Here is a 13,973-nt window from a genome sequence, read left to right on the forward strand (position 1 = left end):
ATTAAAATACTTTCAGTATTTCACGAACCTAAGTGAGAAAAAAGGAAGAACAAAATGTCTGGTCAAATGGAAATAAGAGTAGATGTAAAAATTAGAAAATGCATATAACTTTATGAGGCTTTAAAAATGGATACAAAGGTGAATAAATAATACTCCCTCTGTAAAGAAATATAAAAGTGTTAAGATCAATCCTTCGTAAAGAAATATAAGAGCGTTTCAATCAAGTAGTGATCTAAACATTCTTATATTTCTTTATAGAGGGAGTAATATCTAATTGCCTACAATGCATGTTCAAATCCATTTAATAATCTTAAATAACAAAAGACGTATCAACTATCCTAAGTATAAAATATAAAAAAACTATTCTAGCCGCGCAATTGCGCGGGTGCACCCGCTAGTTTATCATAACATCGGAAAGAGTCTATGTCAGAGCTAAAAAGCAAGTCCACATACTCAACTATCATTTAGTCCTCCATAATTGCTAACACTCACGCGATACTTGTGGTTACGGAGTTTTAATCGGACACAGAGAAAGATAGGGGCTTATAGTATTGCCCCACAACCTTTTACCTCAAGGGTAATGTCAACAATAATGGTTCATGCTCCCCTACATCCAATTAGATATATATATATATATATATATCTGGTTCTTTCCAACATGCTGAGCTTACCAAAGGATAAAATGAAAAAGAAAAGGTAAAGATCACCATCACTCTTGCATAAGGTAGAAGATAATAATAATAAAGGATAGGCCCTTCGCAGAGGGAAGCAGAGGTTGCCATGCGCTTTTATGGTTGGATGCATAAAATCTCAATGCGAAAGAATGTCACTTTATATTGCCCGTTGTGATATGAACCTTTATTATGCAGTCCGTCGCTTTATTACTTCCACATCACAAGATCGTATAAAGCTTATTTCTCCCACACCAATCAATCATACATATTTAGAGCAATTTTTATTGCTTTGCACCGATGACAACTTACTTAAAGGATCTTACTCAATCCATAGGTAGATATGGTGGACTCTCATGGCAAAACTGGCTTAAGGGTATTTGGAAGCACAAGTAGTATTTCTACTTGGTGCTGAGAATTTGGCTAGCATGAGGGGGAAGGCAAGCTCAACAAGTTAGAGGATCCATGACAACATACTTTATCTCAGATATAAAAAAGACATAACTCATTACGTTGTCTTCCTTGTCCAACATCAACTCTTTAGCATGTCATATTTTAATGAGTGCTCCCAATCATAAAAGATGTCAATGATAATATATCTATATGTGAAAACCTCTCTTTCCTTATCACATCCTATTAATTGCAACAATGACCAAAGCTATGTTTGCCAACTCCCAACAACTTTGAATCATCATACTATTTCTATGTGAAATCATTACTCTCAATAAGATCAATATGCACGAGGGAGAGGCTCGTCGTAGACCACCACATTAGTGGGGAACGCGTCGAGCGACGCGGTGTCAGAGTCGACCAACATCGGGTTGGTGGAACCTACAGACTCCAAGTCTACGGCAGGCTCACTGGTGACGTGGAGTTGATTGAGGAGGCCCGCGAGGAGGCTCTCGGAGCCGCCCGTGCCTGCGTCAGATGCGGGTTCGTTGGAGATGTGAACCTCGCCGACAAGTTCGACGAGGCGGCTAGCGGCGCAGGCGATCTCGACGCCGTGCAGCGCGTCGGTGCAAACTCCGTACGGCATGCCTGGCTGGCTGCGCTCGCCAGAGAGGAAAAGGGTTCCCGTCCAGAACAGGTCTCCGGACGACGGTGCACCAGGCCCCACGGTGGGCGCCAAATGTCGGGGGTTGGGTGCGACATATGCTAAAGGATGGCTTATCATGGTGGGGGCGAGTAGAACGTCGGCGGTGCCTGGAAACGGGATGAGGCGTAGACATGCACGCCGGCGAATCTTACCCAGCTTCAGGGCTCTCCGGGGAGATAACACACCTACTGCTGCTCTGCGGGGTCTCCGCATGATCACTATGGCAAAGTGTTTACACGATTGCTCCTTGAGCTATTTACTGGAGGCAGGAGAGGGCAAGGCTAGCTCTCTCCTCCCTATATGATCTGGTCTAGAGCTAATGGATTCCAACCCTTTGCATGGGTGCCCTGGGGGGTTTATATAGGCCTGGAGTCTTTGAGCCCGCTGCCACAGTCCCCGGGCCGGGTACTGTAGTCCCTGGGCCGGCTTTGACTGTGGCGCCTTTGGAGCCATCTGCCAAAATCTTTGTACCGTCTATTGGGGCTCTGGAGTTGGATCCGACTTCTTCGGGGGGAGCCGGCACAAAGATGGAGTCTGATTCTGGTGAAGGCTTGACAGGCGGCTTGAGGAGGCGTTGAAGGGCGACGCCGGATGGTATTGCTTGGCGGGTAGAGCCGATTCGTGCCAAGGCGTCTGCTTGGTCGTTGTCGTTTCTTGGCACATGGAGGAACTCACACCCCTCGAAATACCCACTGGGTTGCTGCACGAGGAAACGGTAGCTCGCCATGTTGGCATCTTTGGCGTCCCAGTCGCCAGATGACTGTTGGACCACTAAGTCCGAGTCGGCATAACACAGGATCCGGCGAATGCCAAGTTCTTTGGCAAGCCGGAGCCCGTGAATGAGCGCCTCGTACTCGGCGATGTTGTTGGAGGCGGCAAAATGGATTTGCAGAGCGTATTTGAGCTTGTCGCCTTTAGGGGAAGTGAGGACGACGCCGGCTCCCAAGCCGGTGCGCATCTTGGAGCCGTCGAAATGCATCCGCCAATGGGTGGAGTTGGGCGCTGGAGGTAGGTACTGGGTCTCGGCCTAGTCGACGAGGAAGTCGGCCAGTGCTTGTGACTTGATGGCGGTGCGGGGCTGGTAGTGGATGGTGTAGGGAGCCAGCTCTATGGACCACTTGGCCACTCGGCCAGAGGCATCTCGGCTTCCGATGATCTTGACAAGTGGAGCCGTGCAGACCATAGTGATTGGATGCTCTTGAAAGTAAGGCTTCAATTTCTTGGCGGTAAAGTGTATGCCATAGCACATCTTCTGGTAGTGGGGATAGTTCTGCTTGGAGGTCGACAGTACTTCGCTCAGGTAATATACCGGTCTCTGGACAGGTAGTGCCTTGCCTTCCTCCTTGCGTTCCACTACAATGACCATGCTGACTACCCGGCTAGTGGCGGCGATGTACAGGAGCATAGGTTCCTTAGGGGTCGGAGCCGCCAGAACAGGTGGAGTAGTCAGCATCTTTTTCAGTTGGAGAAAGGCTTCGTCCGCCTTGTGGTTCCACTCAAAAAAGTGGTCTTCTTCATGAGTTGGTATAAGGGGAGAGCTTTCTCGCCCAGCCGACTGATGAATCGGCTGATAGATGCCAGGCAACCGGTGAACTTTTGCACGTCTAGCAGTCGGCTGGGTACCTTCATCCTCTCAATGGCCTTGATCTTCACGGGGTTGCATTCTATGCCGCGTTCAGAGACCAGGAAGCCAAGGAGCTGGCCGGCTGGTACTCCGAAGACGCACTTCTCGGGGTTGAGCTTGATCTGGAATCGGCGCAGGTTCTCAAAGGTCTCCTTGAGGTCTTCCAGCAGTGTTCCACGCTTTTCCGTCTTCACCACCACATCATCCACGTAGACGTGGGCGTTCCTACCGAGCTGCTTGAGGAGGCACTTCTGCATGCAACGTTGGAAGGTGGCGCTGTAATTCCTCAAGCCGAACGTCATGGTGAGGTAACAGAAAGCTCCAAACGGCGTGATGAAGGCGGTCTTCAGTCTGCCAGCTGGGTTCAGCTTGATCTGGTGATATCCTGAATATGCATCCAAAAAACTCAGCAGCTCGCATCCGGTGGTGGAGTCTGTCACCTAATCAATTCTTGGCAGAGCAAATAGGTCCTTGGGGCAGGCCTTGTTGAGGCTCGTGTAGTCAATACACATTCGCCACTACTTGTTTTTCTTCAGTACCAGGACCGGGTTGGCCAGCCACTCTGGAAAGAATACTTCCATAATGAAGCCAGCTTCTAGGATCCGGGCTATCTCTTCTCCGACAACTCTTCTCTTCTATTCTGATAGGCGGCGCAGGGGCTGCCTGACCGGCTTTGCATCAGATCGGACATGTAACTTGTGCTTGGCGAATTCCATCGGTACACCTGGCATGTCTTTGGGGGACCATGTGAAGATGTCCCGATTCTCACGGAGGAAATCGACGAGCTCGCCTTCCTATTTGCTGTCGAGGTTTGCGCTTACGACAGCGTACCTCTCTGGGTGCTCCGGATCCAAGGGTATCTTCTTTGTCTCCTTGGCCGGCTTGAACGAACCCTCAGCCTCCGACTCCTTTGGGTTGGGCGACGCCTCTGGCTGCTTGCCGGCCATCGCCACAACCCGTTCCAGGAGCCGCTTCTCGGCTGCGATCACCAGGGACTCGGCTAGCCGACTGCTCTCGGTCGCACAGGCAGACAACTTCCGGTAGTCGCCTGCTATAGTCAGAATTCCCCTGGAGTTGGGCATCTTCATTTTGAGGTAGGCGTAGTGGGGGACCGCCATGAACTTGGCAAAGGCGGGTCGGCCAAGTAGTGCATGGTAGGGGCTCTCAAGGTCCACCACCTCAAACCAAACTGACTCTCGGCAGAAGTGATCTTTGTCTCCAAAGAGGACGTCCATCAGGATCTTGCCGATTGGTGAGCAGGAAAGCCCAGGAACAATGCCGTGGAACACAGTCCGGCTGTTCTGAAGCTGTCTTTGCTTGATTCCTAACTTCTCCATGGTGTCCTTATACAGGATGTTGATGCTGCTGCCTCCGTCTATCAGAACTCGCGAGAAACGCGCAGCCCGTCTATCCGTGGCAAAGGTGGCATCCAAGACCAAGGCATAGGAGCCCGGACTCGGCATCACCTCTGGGTGATCAGCCCTGCTCCAACTGATAGGCTTCTCGGACCAGTGCATGAACTCTGGCGTCTCTGACGCTACTGCATTCACCTCTTGTCGCTGCAGCCGCCTGCTGCGTCGATCATCAGCCATACTGGTAAACACCACGTAGGCTCCGTGTTCTTCGGGGTATTCGTCTTGTACTGCGCCGACTGGCCTGACAACCGGCTGCCGGGGCGGAGGCGGCTGCCCAGCAGGCGGGGGAGGTAGGAGGCCATCTCCTTTGGCGATCCTGGTGAGCCAGTGGCACTTCCGGGTGGTGTGATTCGACGGCTTCGTGCCGCTATGGAACTTGCAAGGTCCATCCAGAGTCTGTTCGTAGGAGAAGGTCGGCAACCAGTTGGGCTTGCCGCCTTTCTGTTGCTTGGGCAGAGGCTGCCCATCCGGCTGCTGGGCTTCAACTTTCGCGACCTGCCGGCTGCTGGAAGCCGGTTGCGGGGCCTTGCGCTTGTGGTCGTTCTGCTGTTGTCGCCGACTGGCGTCTCCCGCCGGAGTTCTTGGAGCTTGAGGAGCCACTTCGCCAGTGGCGCTGACTTGAATTTCTGCCTTCATCAAGGAGTCGGCCGAGGCGTACTTGTCTACTATGATCAGCAGCTCGTCGAGGGTTTCTGGCTCGTCGCAGAGGAGCTTGTGCTTGAGGAGGGTGCCTTCTCTGCACCCGGCGGTGAAGTACTCGATGGCCTGCACCTCGTGCACGCCCTCGCAGGAGTTCTGAAGCTCGGCCCAACGCGTGAGGTAGTCACGAGTCGACTCGTCGGGACCTTGCATGCACAAGGAGAGCTGACGAGGCTTGGGAGGATGCTTGTACGTGCTGGTGAAGTTGCGGACGAATGCTTTGGAGAAGTCGACCCAGTTGTTGATGCTGTGGGGCTCCAGGCTATTCAGCCATGTCCGGGCCGTGCCCTGGAGCATGAGCGGAACGTATTTTACGGCGACACGCTTGTTGCCGTTCGCTATGCTGACAGTCGTGGAGTAGTCGACTAGCCAGTCTTCCGGCTTCACGGAGCCGGTGTACTTGGGCGTGTCTCTTGGGAGCGTGAACCCTTTGCGAAAGGGCTCGTCTCGAATGCGGGGCCCGAAACAAGGCGTACCCAACTCGTCTTCTTCTTCCAATGCCAGGGATCGGTGAAGCTGGTCGATCCGGTGGCAGGCGTCGTTCTCCCCGACTCCCTCTCGGCGGCCAAGGCGGTCGCCAAGAGTCGGATGATCAACAGGCGGCGGGGAGACTCGCCTTTCCTTGCGAGGAGGAGGAGCCGGACAGTCATCCCGTCGTTCCACTACTCTCGGGCGGCCGTCTCGGTCGCGCTCTATGGTAATGTGAGTCCGACTGTGGCTGACAGCCGGATCCTTGTCCTTTCTTCCTCGGGCGCCGCTAGTCGGCGTCCGAGACGTCGCGCCTTGGTCTCGGCGAAGGTCGTCGTTTTGCCGCTGCGGTGCCTCTGTGCGGCAGCCGGCCTCGTTCTGCGCGGCAGCCGTGTCGAGGAGCCGCTGGACTCGCTCCATCATCAAGCGGTGCTCTTCGCCCTCGAAATTGTCCAGCTCGTCTGCCGCCGCCTGGGAGGCTCGAATGTTCTCCGCAGGTGTAGTGTACACAGGGCGTCTTGCTCCGAACAGGTCGGTGATGGCTGCGCCGCGCTGCTGGACCGTGCCAAGGCGGCTGGGCCCAGCCGGGGCTGGTGAGCCACCAATAGCGCGATCCATCTCTCGCTGGTAGGCTTCTGACAAACGTCTCATGCTAGCCAGCTTCTTCGCACCTTCGACGAGTTGAAGGCGGCGCGCCTCCAACGTCTCTGCGTCAGCGTCTTCCGGAATGGGCGCAGTCAGGTCTTGTTGCGCCGCGCCAAGCGGATCATGCGCTCCTCCGCCGGGGAGCTCGTCATGACTGATGACGAGCACCTCGGTGACGGTGCTTCCGTCGCTCTCCGCACGAGGGAGAGGCTCGTCGTAGACCACCACATTAGTAGGGAACGTGTCGAGCGACGCAGTGTCGGAGTCGACCAGCATTGGGTCGGTGGAACCTACAGACTCCAAGTCTACGGCAGGCTCATTGGTGACGTGGAGTTGATCGAGGAGGCCCGCGAGGAGGCTCTCGGAGCCGCCCGTGCCTGCGTCGGATGCAGGTTCGTTGGAGATGCGAACCTCGCCGACAAGTTCAGCGAGGCGGCTAGCGGCGCAGGCAATCTCGACGCCGTGCAGCGCGTCGGCACAAACTCCGTCCGGCGTGCCTGGCTGGCTGCGCTCACCAGGGAGGAAAAGGGTTCCCGTCCAGAACAGGTCTCCGGACAACGGTGCACCAGGCCCCACGGTGGGTGCCAAATGTCGGGGGTTGGGTGCGACATATGCCAAAGGATGGCTTATCATGGTGGGGGCGAGTAGAACGTCGCCGGTGCCTGGAAACGGGATGAGGCATAGACATGCACGCCGATGAATCTTACCCAGCTTCAGGGCTCTCCAGGGAGATAACACCCCTACTGCTGCTCTGCGGGGTCTCTGCATGATCACTATGGCAAAGTGTTTACACGATTGCTCCTTGAGCTGTTTCCTGGAGGCAGGAGAGGGCAAGGCTAGCTCTCTCCTCCCTATATGATCTGGTCTAGAGCTAATGGATTCCAACCCTTTGCATGGGTGCCCTAGGGGGTTTATATAGGCCTACCCCCAGGGGTACAACGGTAATCCAGCTAGGCGCGGGCCCAGCCATCAGCGCCTCCGGCCTCCGTCTTCTCCGCTGACTGCTGGGGCCTGCCGACTGGTTGGCCTCGCCGACTGGCTAGGTACGGAGCCGACAGGCCGCGTCCGCCGTGGGCGGGTCTTGCCGGCTGCTGATTACTGTAGCCGCGCTTCTAATGACGCGTGCTTCATCATAGAGTCATGGCAACAGCCCCGCCGCCTGGCGGGCGATCACTATTGCCACTCTCCGTCACATTTGGTTAATGGCGCGTGGGCCCCGGGGGAGGAGCCGGCCGACTCTCGGGGGCCGACTCCTGACGGGTCCGACTTGTGGTGCACTTGCCGTCTCCTGGGGTCCCACTGGCTGGTGGGACCCGCCACCCCAGGGTCGTACAGACAAGCCGTCGTGGGCGCAGGATTCGGTCCTTCGGTGCTGACGTCAGGGCTGGCACGACAACAGTGCCACGCCGCACGGAGATCTCCTCAGTACGGCGTACTGTGACCATGCTTGCCTTTGGAAAGGGGTGGGAGCAGTCTTCACTGTAGCCACTCCCCTGTCCTGTCCCTCTTGATGAGGACATGGGGTTTGGCTGGAATCGTGGGCCGACTCCCCAAGACCGGTTTCTTTGGAAGTCGCCAGTCAAGAGTCGGCTTATCTGAAGTCGTCCCCGGGACTCGGCCATGATTGGGCAGTCGGTTGCCTTGAGAAGGCGGCTCTTCGTCCTGGGGTCTTGAGGGGCGCAGCCTGCCCCGATGTCTTGAAAGGTTCTGGGGCTCGGGTTAACCTATCCGGGGCCCATTACTCCGACAGCTTGGGTTCTCCATTCATCAAGTGAGCTAATATCAAATAACCTCTTCTCACCGGCAAGTTTAAAATCATAATTGCGCTCTTTAATAGCCCAATATGCCTTATCACAAGCAAATACAACTGCTAAAAGCTCTTTAGAATCAACAATATAAGATCTGAACTTATCACAAGCAAATACAACTGCTAAAAGCTCTTTTTCAGTAGTAGCATAATTTCTTTGAGCATTGTCTAGAGTCTTACTAGCATAATGAATAACATTTAATTTCTGATCAACTCTTTGCCCTAGAACATCACCTACAACATAATCACTAGCATCACACATAATTTCAAAGGGTAAATTCCAATCAGGTGGCTGAACAACAGGTGCAGAGACTAATGCTTTCTTAAGTATTTCAAATGCTTCTACACAATAATCATCAAAGAAAAATGGTATATCTTTTTGGAATAAATTAGTCAGAGGCCGAGAAATTTTTGAGAAGTCCTTAATGAACCTCCTATAAAATCCAGCGTGACCAAGGAAACTTCTTATACCTTTGATGTCCTTGGGACATGGCATCTTTTCAATAGCATCAACCTTGGCTTTATCAACTTGAATACCTCTTTCAAAAACTTTGTGCCCCAAGACAATATCTTCATTAACCATAAAGTGGCACTTTTCCCAATTCAAAACAAGATTAGTTTCTTCACATCTCTGCAAAACTCGATCAAGATTGCTCAGGCAATCATCAAAAGAGGAACCATAGACAGAAAAGTCATCCATGAAAACCTCACAAATCTTTTCACAAAAGTCAGAGAATATAGCCATCATGCATCTTTGAAAGGTAGCAGGTGCATTAGATAAACCAAAAGGCATACATCTATAAGCAAAATTACCAAAAGGGCATGTAAAAGTAGTCTTTGATTGATCTCTAGCTGACACAGGTATTTGAGAGAAACCAGAATAACCATCTAGAAAGCAATAGTGTGTATGTTTGCATAATCTTTCTAGCATTTGATCAATAAAAGGTAAGGGGTAATGATCTTTCTTAGTAGCTTTATTTAATTTGCGGAAATCAATTACCATCCTATAACCTGTGATAATTCTTTGTGGAATCAATTCATCTTTATCATTAGGAACAACAGTAATACCTCCCTTCTTAGGGACACAATGGACATGACTTACCCACTCACTATCAGCAACGGGATAGATTATACCTGCCTCCAGAAGCTTTAGTATTTCTTTTCTTACCACTTCTTTCATTTTAGGATTCAGACATCGTTGAGGATCACGAACTGGTTTGGCATCTGCTTCTAAATTTATTTTATGTTGACATAGAGTGGAACTAATGCCCTTAAGATCATCAAGAGTATATCCAATAGCAGCACGATGCTTCTTCAGAGTTTTCAATAATCTTTCTTCTTCATGCTCTGAAAGGTTAGCACTAATAATAACAGGATATATCTTCTTTTCATCAAGATAAGCATATTTAAGATTATCAGGCAACAGTTTAAGCTCAAACACGGGATCACCCTTGGGTGGAGGTGGATCCCCTAAAATTTCAACAGGCAAATTGTGTTGCAGAATAGGTTCCTGTTTAAAGAATACTTCATCTATTTCCCTTCTTTCATTCATGAACATATCATTTTCATGGTCTAGCAGATAATGTTCTAAAGGATCACTAGGAGGTACGGAAATAGAAGCAAGACCAATAATTTCATCCTTACTAGGTAATTCTTCCTCATGATGTTGTTTACTAAATTTAGAAAAATTAAACTCATGAACCATATCATCCAAGCCAATAGTAACAACATTCTTTGTGCAGTCTATGGTAGCATTGACAGTATTTAAGAAGGGTCTACCAAATATAATGGGACAAAAGCTATCTTGTGGGGAGCCAAGAACAAGAAAATCAGCAAGATATTTAGTTTTCCCACACAAGACTTCAACATCTCTAACAATTCCAATTGGTGAAATAGTATCTCTATTGGCAAGTTTAATTGTGACATCAATACCTTCTAACTCAGCAGGTGCAATTTCATTCTTAATTTCTTCCTATAAGTCAATAGGTATTACACTAGCACTAGCACCCATATCACATAAGACATGATAACAATGATCTCCTATTTTAACAGAAATAATAGGCACGCCTACCACAGGTCTATGTTTATCTTTATCACAAGGTTTAGCAATTCTAGCAGTTTCACCTTCGAACTGAATAACATGCCCATCAATATTATCAGACAAGAGATCTTTAACAATAGCAATATTAGGTTCTACTTTAACTTTCTCAGGAGGTGTATAAGTTCTAATATTGCTTTTACGAACAACAGTTGAAGCTTTAGCATGATCCTTTATTCTAACAGGGAAAGGTGGTTTCTCAACATAAGAAGTAGGAACAATAGGATCATTATAAGTGACAGTCTTTTCTTCAACTTTAATAGATGCAGCTACTTTTACTTCTATGGAAGGATGATATTTAAACCACTTCTCCTTAGGGAGATCAACATAAGTAGCAAAAGATTCACAGAAAGAAGCTACTATCTCAGAGTCAAGTCCATATTTAGTGCTAAACTTACGGAAAATATCGGTGTCCATAAAAGATTTAACACAATCAAACTTAGGTGTCATACCTGACTCCTTACCTTCGTCGAGGTCCTAATCTTCAGAGTTGCGTTTAATTCTATCCAATAAATTCCATCTGAATTCAATAGTCTTCATCATAAAAGAGCCAGCACAAGAAGTATCGAGCATGGTGCGATTGTTTTTAGAAAGCCGAGCATATAAATTTTGAATAATCATTTCTCTTGAGAGCTCATGATTGGGGCATGAATATAACATTGATTTAAGCCTCCCCCAATCTTGAGTGATGCTTTCTCCTTCACGAGGCCAGAAATTGTATATATAATTGCGATCACGATGAACAAGATGCATAGGGTAATACTTTTGATGAAATTCCAACTTCAATCTTTTATAGTCCCATGATCTCATATCATCACATAGCCTATACCATATCAATGCGTCTCCCTTCAAAGATAAAGGGAATACCTTCTTCTTAGCAACATCATCGGGTATACCTGCAAGCTTAAATAATCCACAAACTTCATCCACATGTATTAAATGCTCATCAGGATGCTTTGTTCCATCTCCTGTAAAAGGGTTAGCTAGCAGTTTTTCCATCATACCCGAAGGAAATTCAAAAGGAGTTTCATTTTCAATAGGTTCAGTAGGTTGAGGAGCAACTCTTTTCTCTACTGGACGGGGTGAAGATACCCCGAACAAGCCCCTCAGAGAATTACTTTCCATAGTAACAAGTGACAATAAATTTCAGCACACTATATAAATTTTTCCTTACCAAATTCTACCTACCAAAGGCGCTACACTCCCCGGCAACGGCGCCAGAAAAGAGTCTTGATGACACACAAGTATAGGGGATCTATCGTAGTCCTTTTGATAAGTAAGAGTGTCGAACCCAAAGAGGAGCAGAAGGAAATGATAAGCGGTTTTCAGCAAGGTATTCTCTGCAAGTACTGAAATAAGTGGTAACAGATAGTTTTGTGATAGGATAAATTGTAACGAGCAACAAGTAATAAAGGTAAATGAAGTGCAGCAAGATGGCCCAATACTTTTGTAGCAAAGGACAAGCCAGAACAAACTCTTATAATAGGAAAAGCGCTCCCGAGGACACATGGGAATATCGTCAAGCTAGTTTTCATCACGTTCATATGATTCGCGTTCGATACTTTGATAATTTGATATGTGGGTGGACCGGTGCTTGGGACTTACTTGAACAAGCATCCCACTTATGATTAACCTCTATTGCAAGCATCCGCAACTACAACAAAAGTATTAAGGTAAACCTAACCATAGCATGAAACATATGGATCCAAATCAGCCCCTTACGAAGCAACGCATAAACTAGGGTTTAAGCTTCTGTCACTCTAGCAACCCATCATCTACTTATTACTTCCCAATGCCTTCCTCTAGGCCCAAATAATGGTGAAGTGTTATGTAGTCGACGTTCACATAACACCACTAGAGGCTAGACAACATACATCTTATCAAAATATCAAACGAATACCAAATTCACATGACTACTCATAGCAAGACTTCTCCCTTGTCCTCAGGAACGAACGTAATTACTCACAAAGCATATTCATGTTCATAATTAGAGGGGTAATAATATGCATATAGGATCTGAACATATGATCTTTCACCAAATAAACCAACTAGCATCAACTACAAGGAGTAATCAACACTACTAGCAACCTACTAGCACCAATCCCGGACTTTGAGACAAGAATTGGATACAAGAGATGAACTAGGATTTGGAGATGAGATGGTGCTGGTGAAGATGTTGATGGAGATTGCCCTCTCCCGATGAGAGGAGCGTTGGTGATGACGATGGTGATGATTTCCCCCTCCCGGAGGGAAGTATCCCCGGCAGAACAGCTCTGCCAGAGCTCTAGATTGGTTCCGCCAAGGTTCCGCCTCGTGGCGGCGGAGTCTCGTCCCGAAAGGTTCCTTCTTAGTTTTTTTCCCATCGAAAGACTTCATATAGGAGAAGATGGACGTCGGAGAGCCACCAGGGGGCCCACGAGGTAGGGGGCACGCCCTAGGGGGGGGCGCCCCCCACCCTCGTGAGCAGGGTGTGGCCCCCCTGGCCTTCATCTTTGGCGAGGATTTTTCTTTATTTGTTTTAAGATGTTCCGTGGAGTTTCAGGACTTTTGGAGTTGCGCAGAATAGGTCTCTAATATTTACTCCTTTTCCAGCCCAGAATTCCAGCTGCCGGCATTCTCCCTCCTTATGTAAACCTTGTAAAATAAGATATAATAGCCATAAGTATTGTGACATAAAGTGAAATAACAGTCCATAATGCGATAAATATCAATATAAAAGCATGATGCAAAATGGACGTATCACTGCACGCCTAGCCACTTTGGCTGAGTGCGCGCAACTGGAGAACCTTCAACATTCACTCGACGAGCGCGCTCAACGACAAATCCCCGAATCTAGTCGACGATAGCGACAATTGTTTCCTCCTGAACCTCATGTGTACCACATTTCGATTCAGAATCTTACAGCTACAACCCGTATAGCAGAGTCAATTCAGCCATCCCAGTCAGAAGCTGGAAGAGGTTTGATGCAGATCCGAGCGCTGCTCTGGGCAGCAGGCAAGCAAAACACGGCCGTTTCTCAATCTCATAACAGGATCTATAGAAGGTCTGTGGGGGAGGACACAGTCCAGTCGGCTCACATCCCAAGATCTCCTCCATGGCATGAGGGTCATGGACACCACCAAGAACAGTATCTGGGTCGGAACCATGAGCAGTATGATCACCGACTCGGCCGTGATGACCGCCGTCGAGTGCCTACGCCCCCTCTGAGGGGTGGATCATACGTGCCCCGGCAGTATGATGACAGACGCCCGTATAGCGACGAGCGAAGGGTACCAGTCGACCCAAGAGAACCTGGGTTTGATGCGAGGTCAATTCTTGTGCAAGGTCTGGTCGACAGAAACCAAGCACACAGAGAGGGACTCGACAAAGATCGTCTGACTGGTAGCAGAGTTCATGTCTCGGGGCCAGAGTGTTTCAGCAGGGCCATCAGGGCTGCTGAGATCCCACCCA

Source organism: Triticum urartu, chromosome 1 (genome assembly GCF_003073215.2).
Source record: "Triticum urartu cultivar G1812 chromosome 1, Tu2.1, whole genome shotgun sequence".
In the NCBI taxonomy this organism is placed as follows: domain Eukaryota; kingdom Viridiplantae; phylum Streptophyta; class Magnoliopsida; order Poales; family Poaceae; genus Triticum; species Triticum urartu.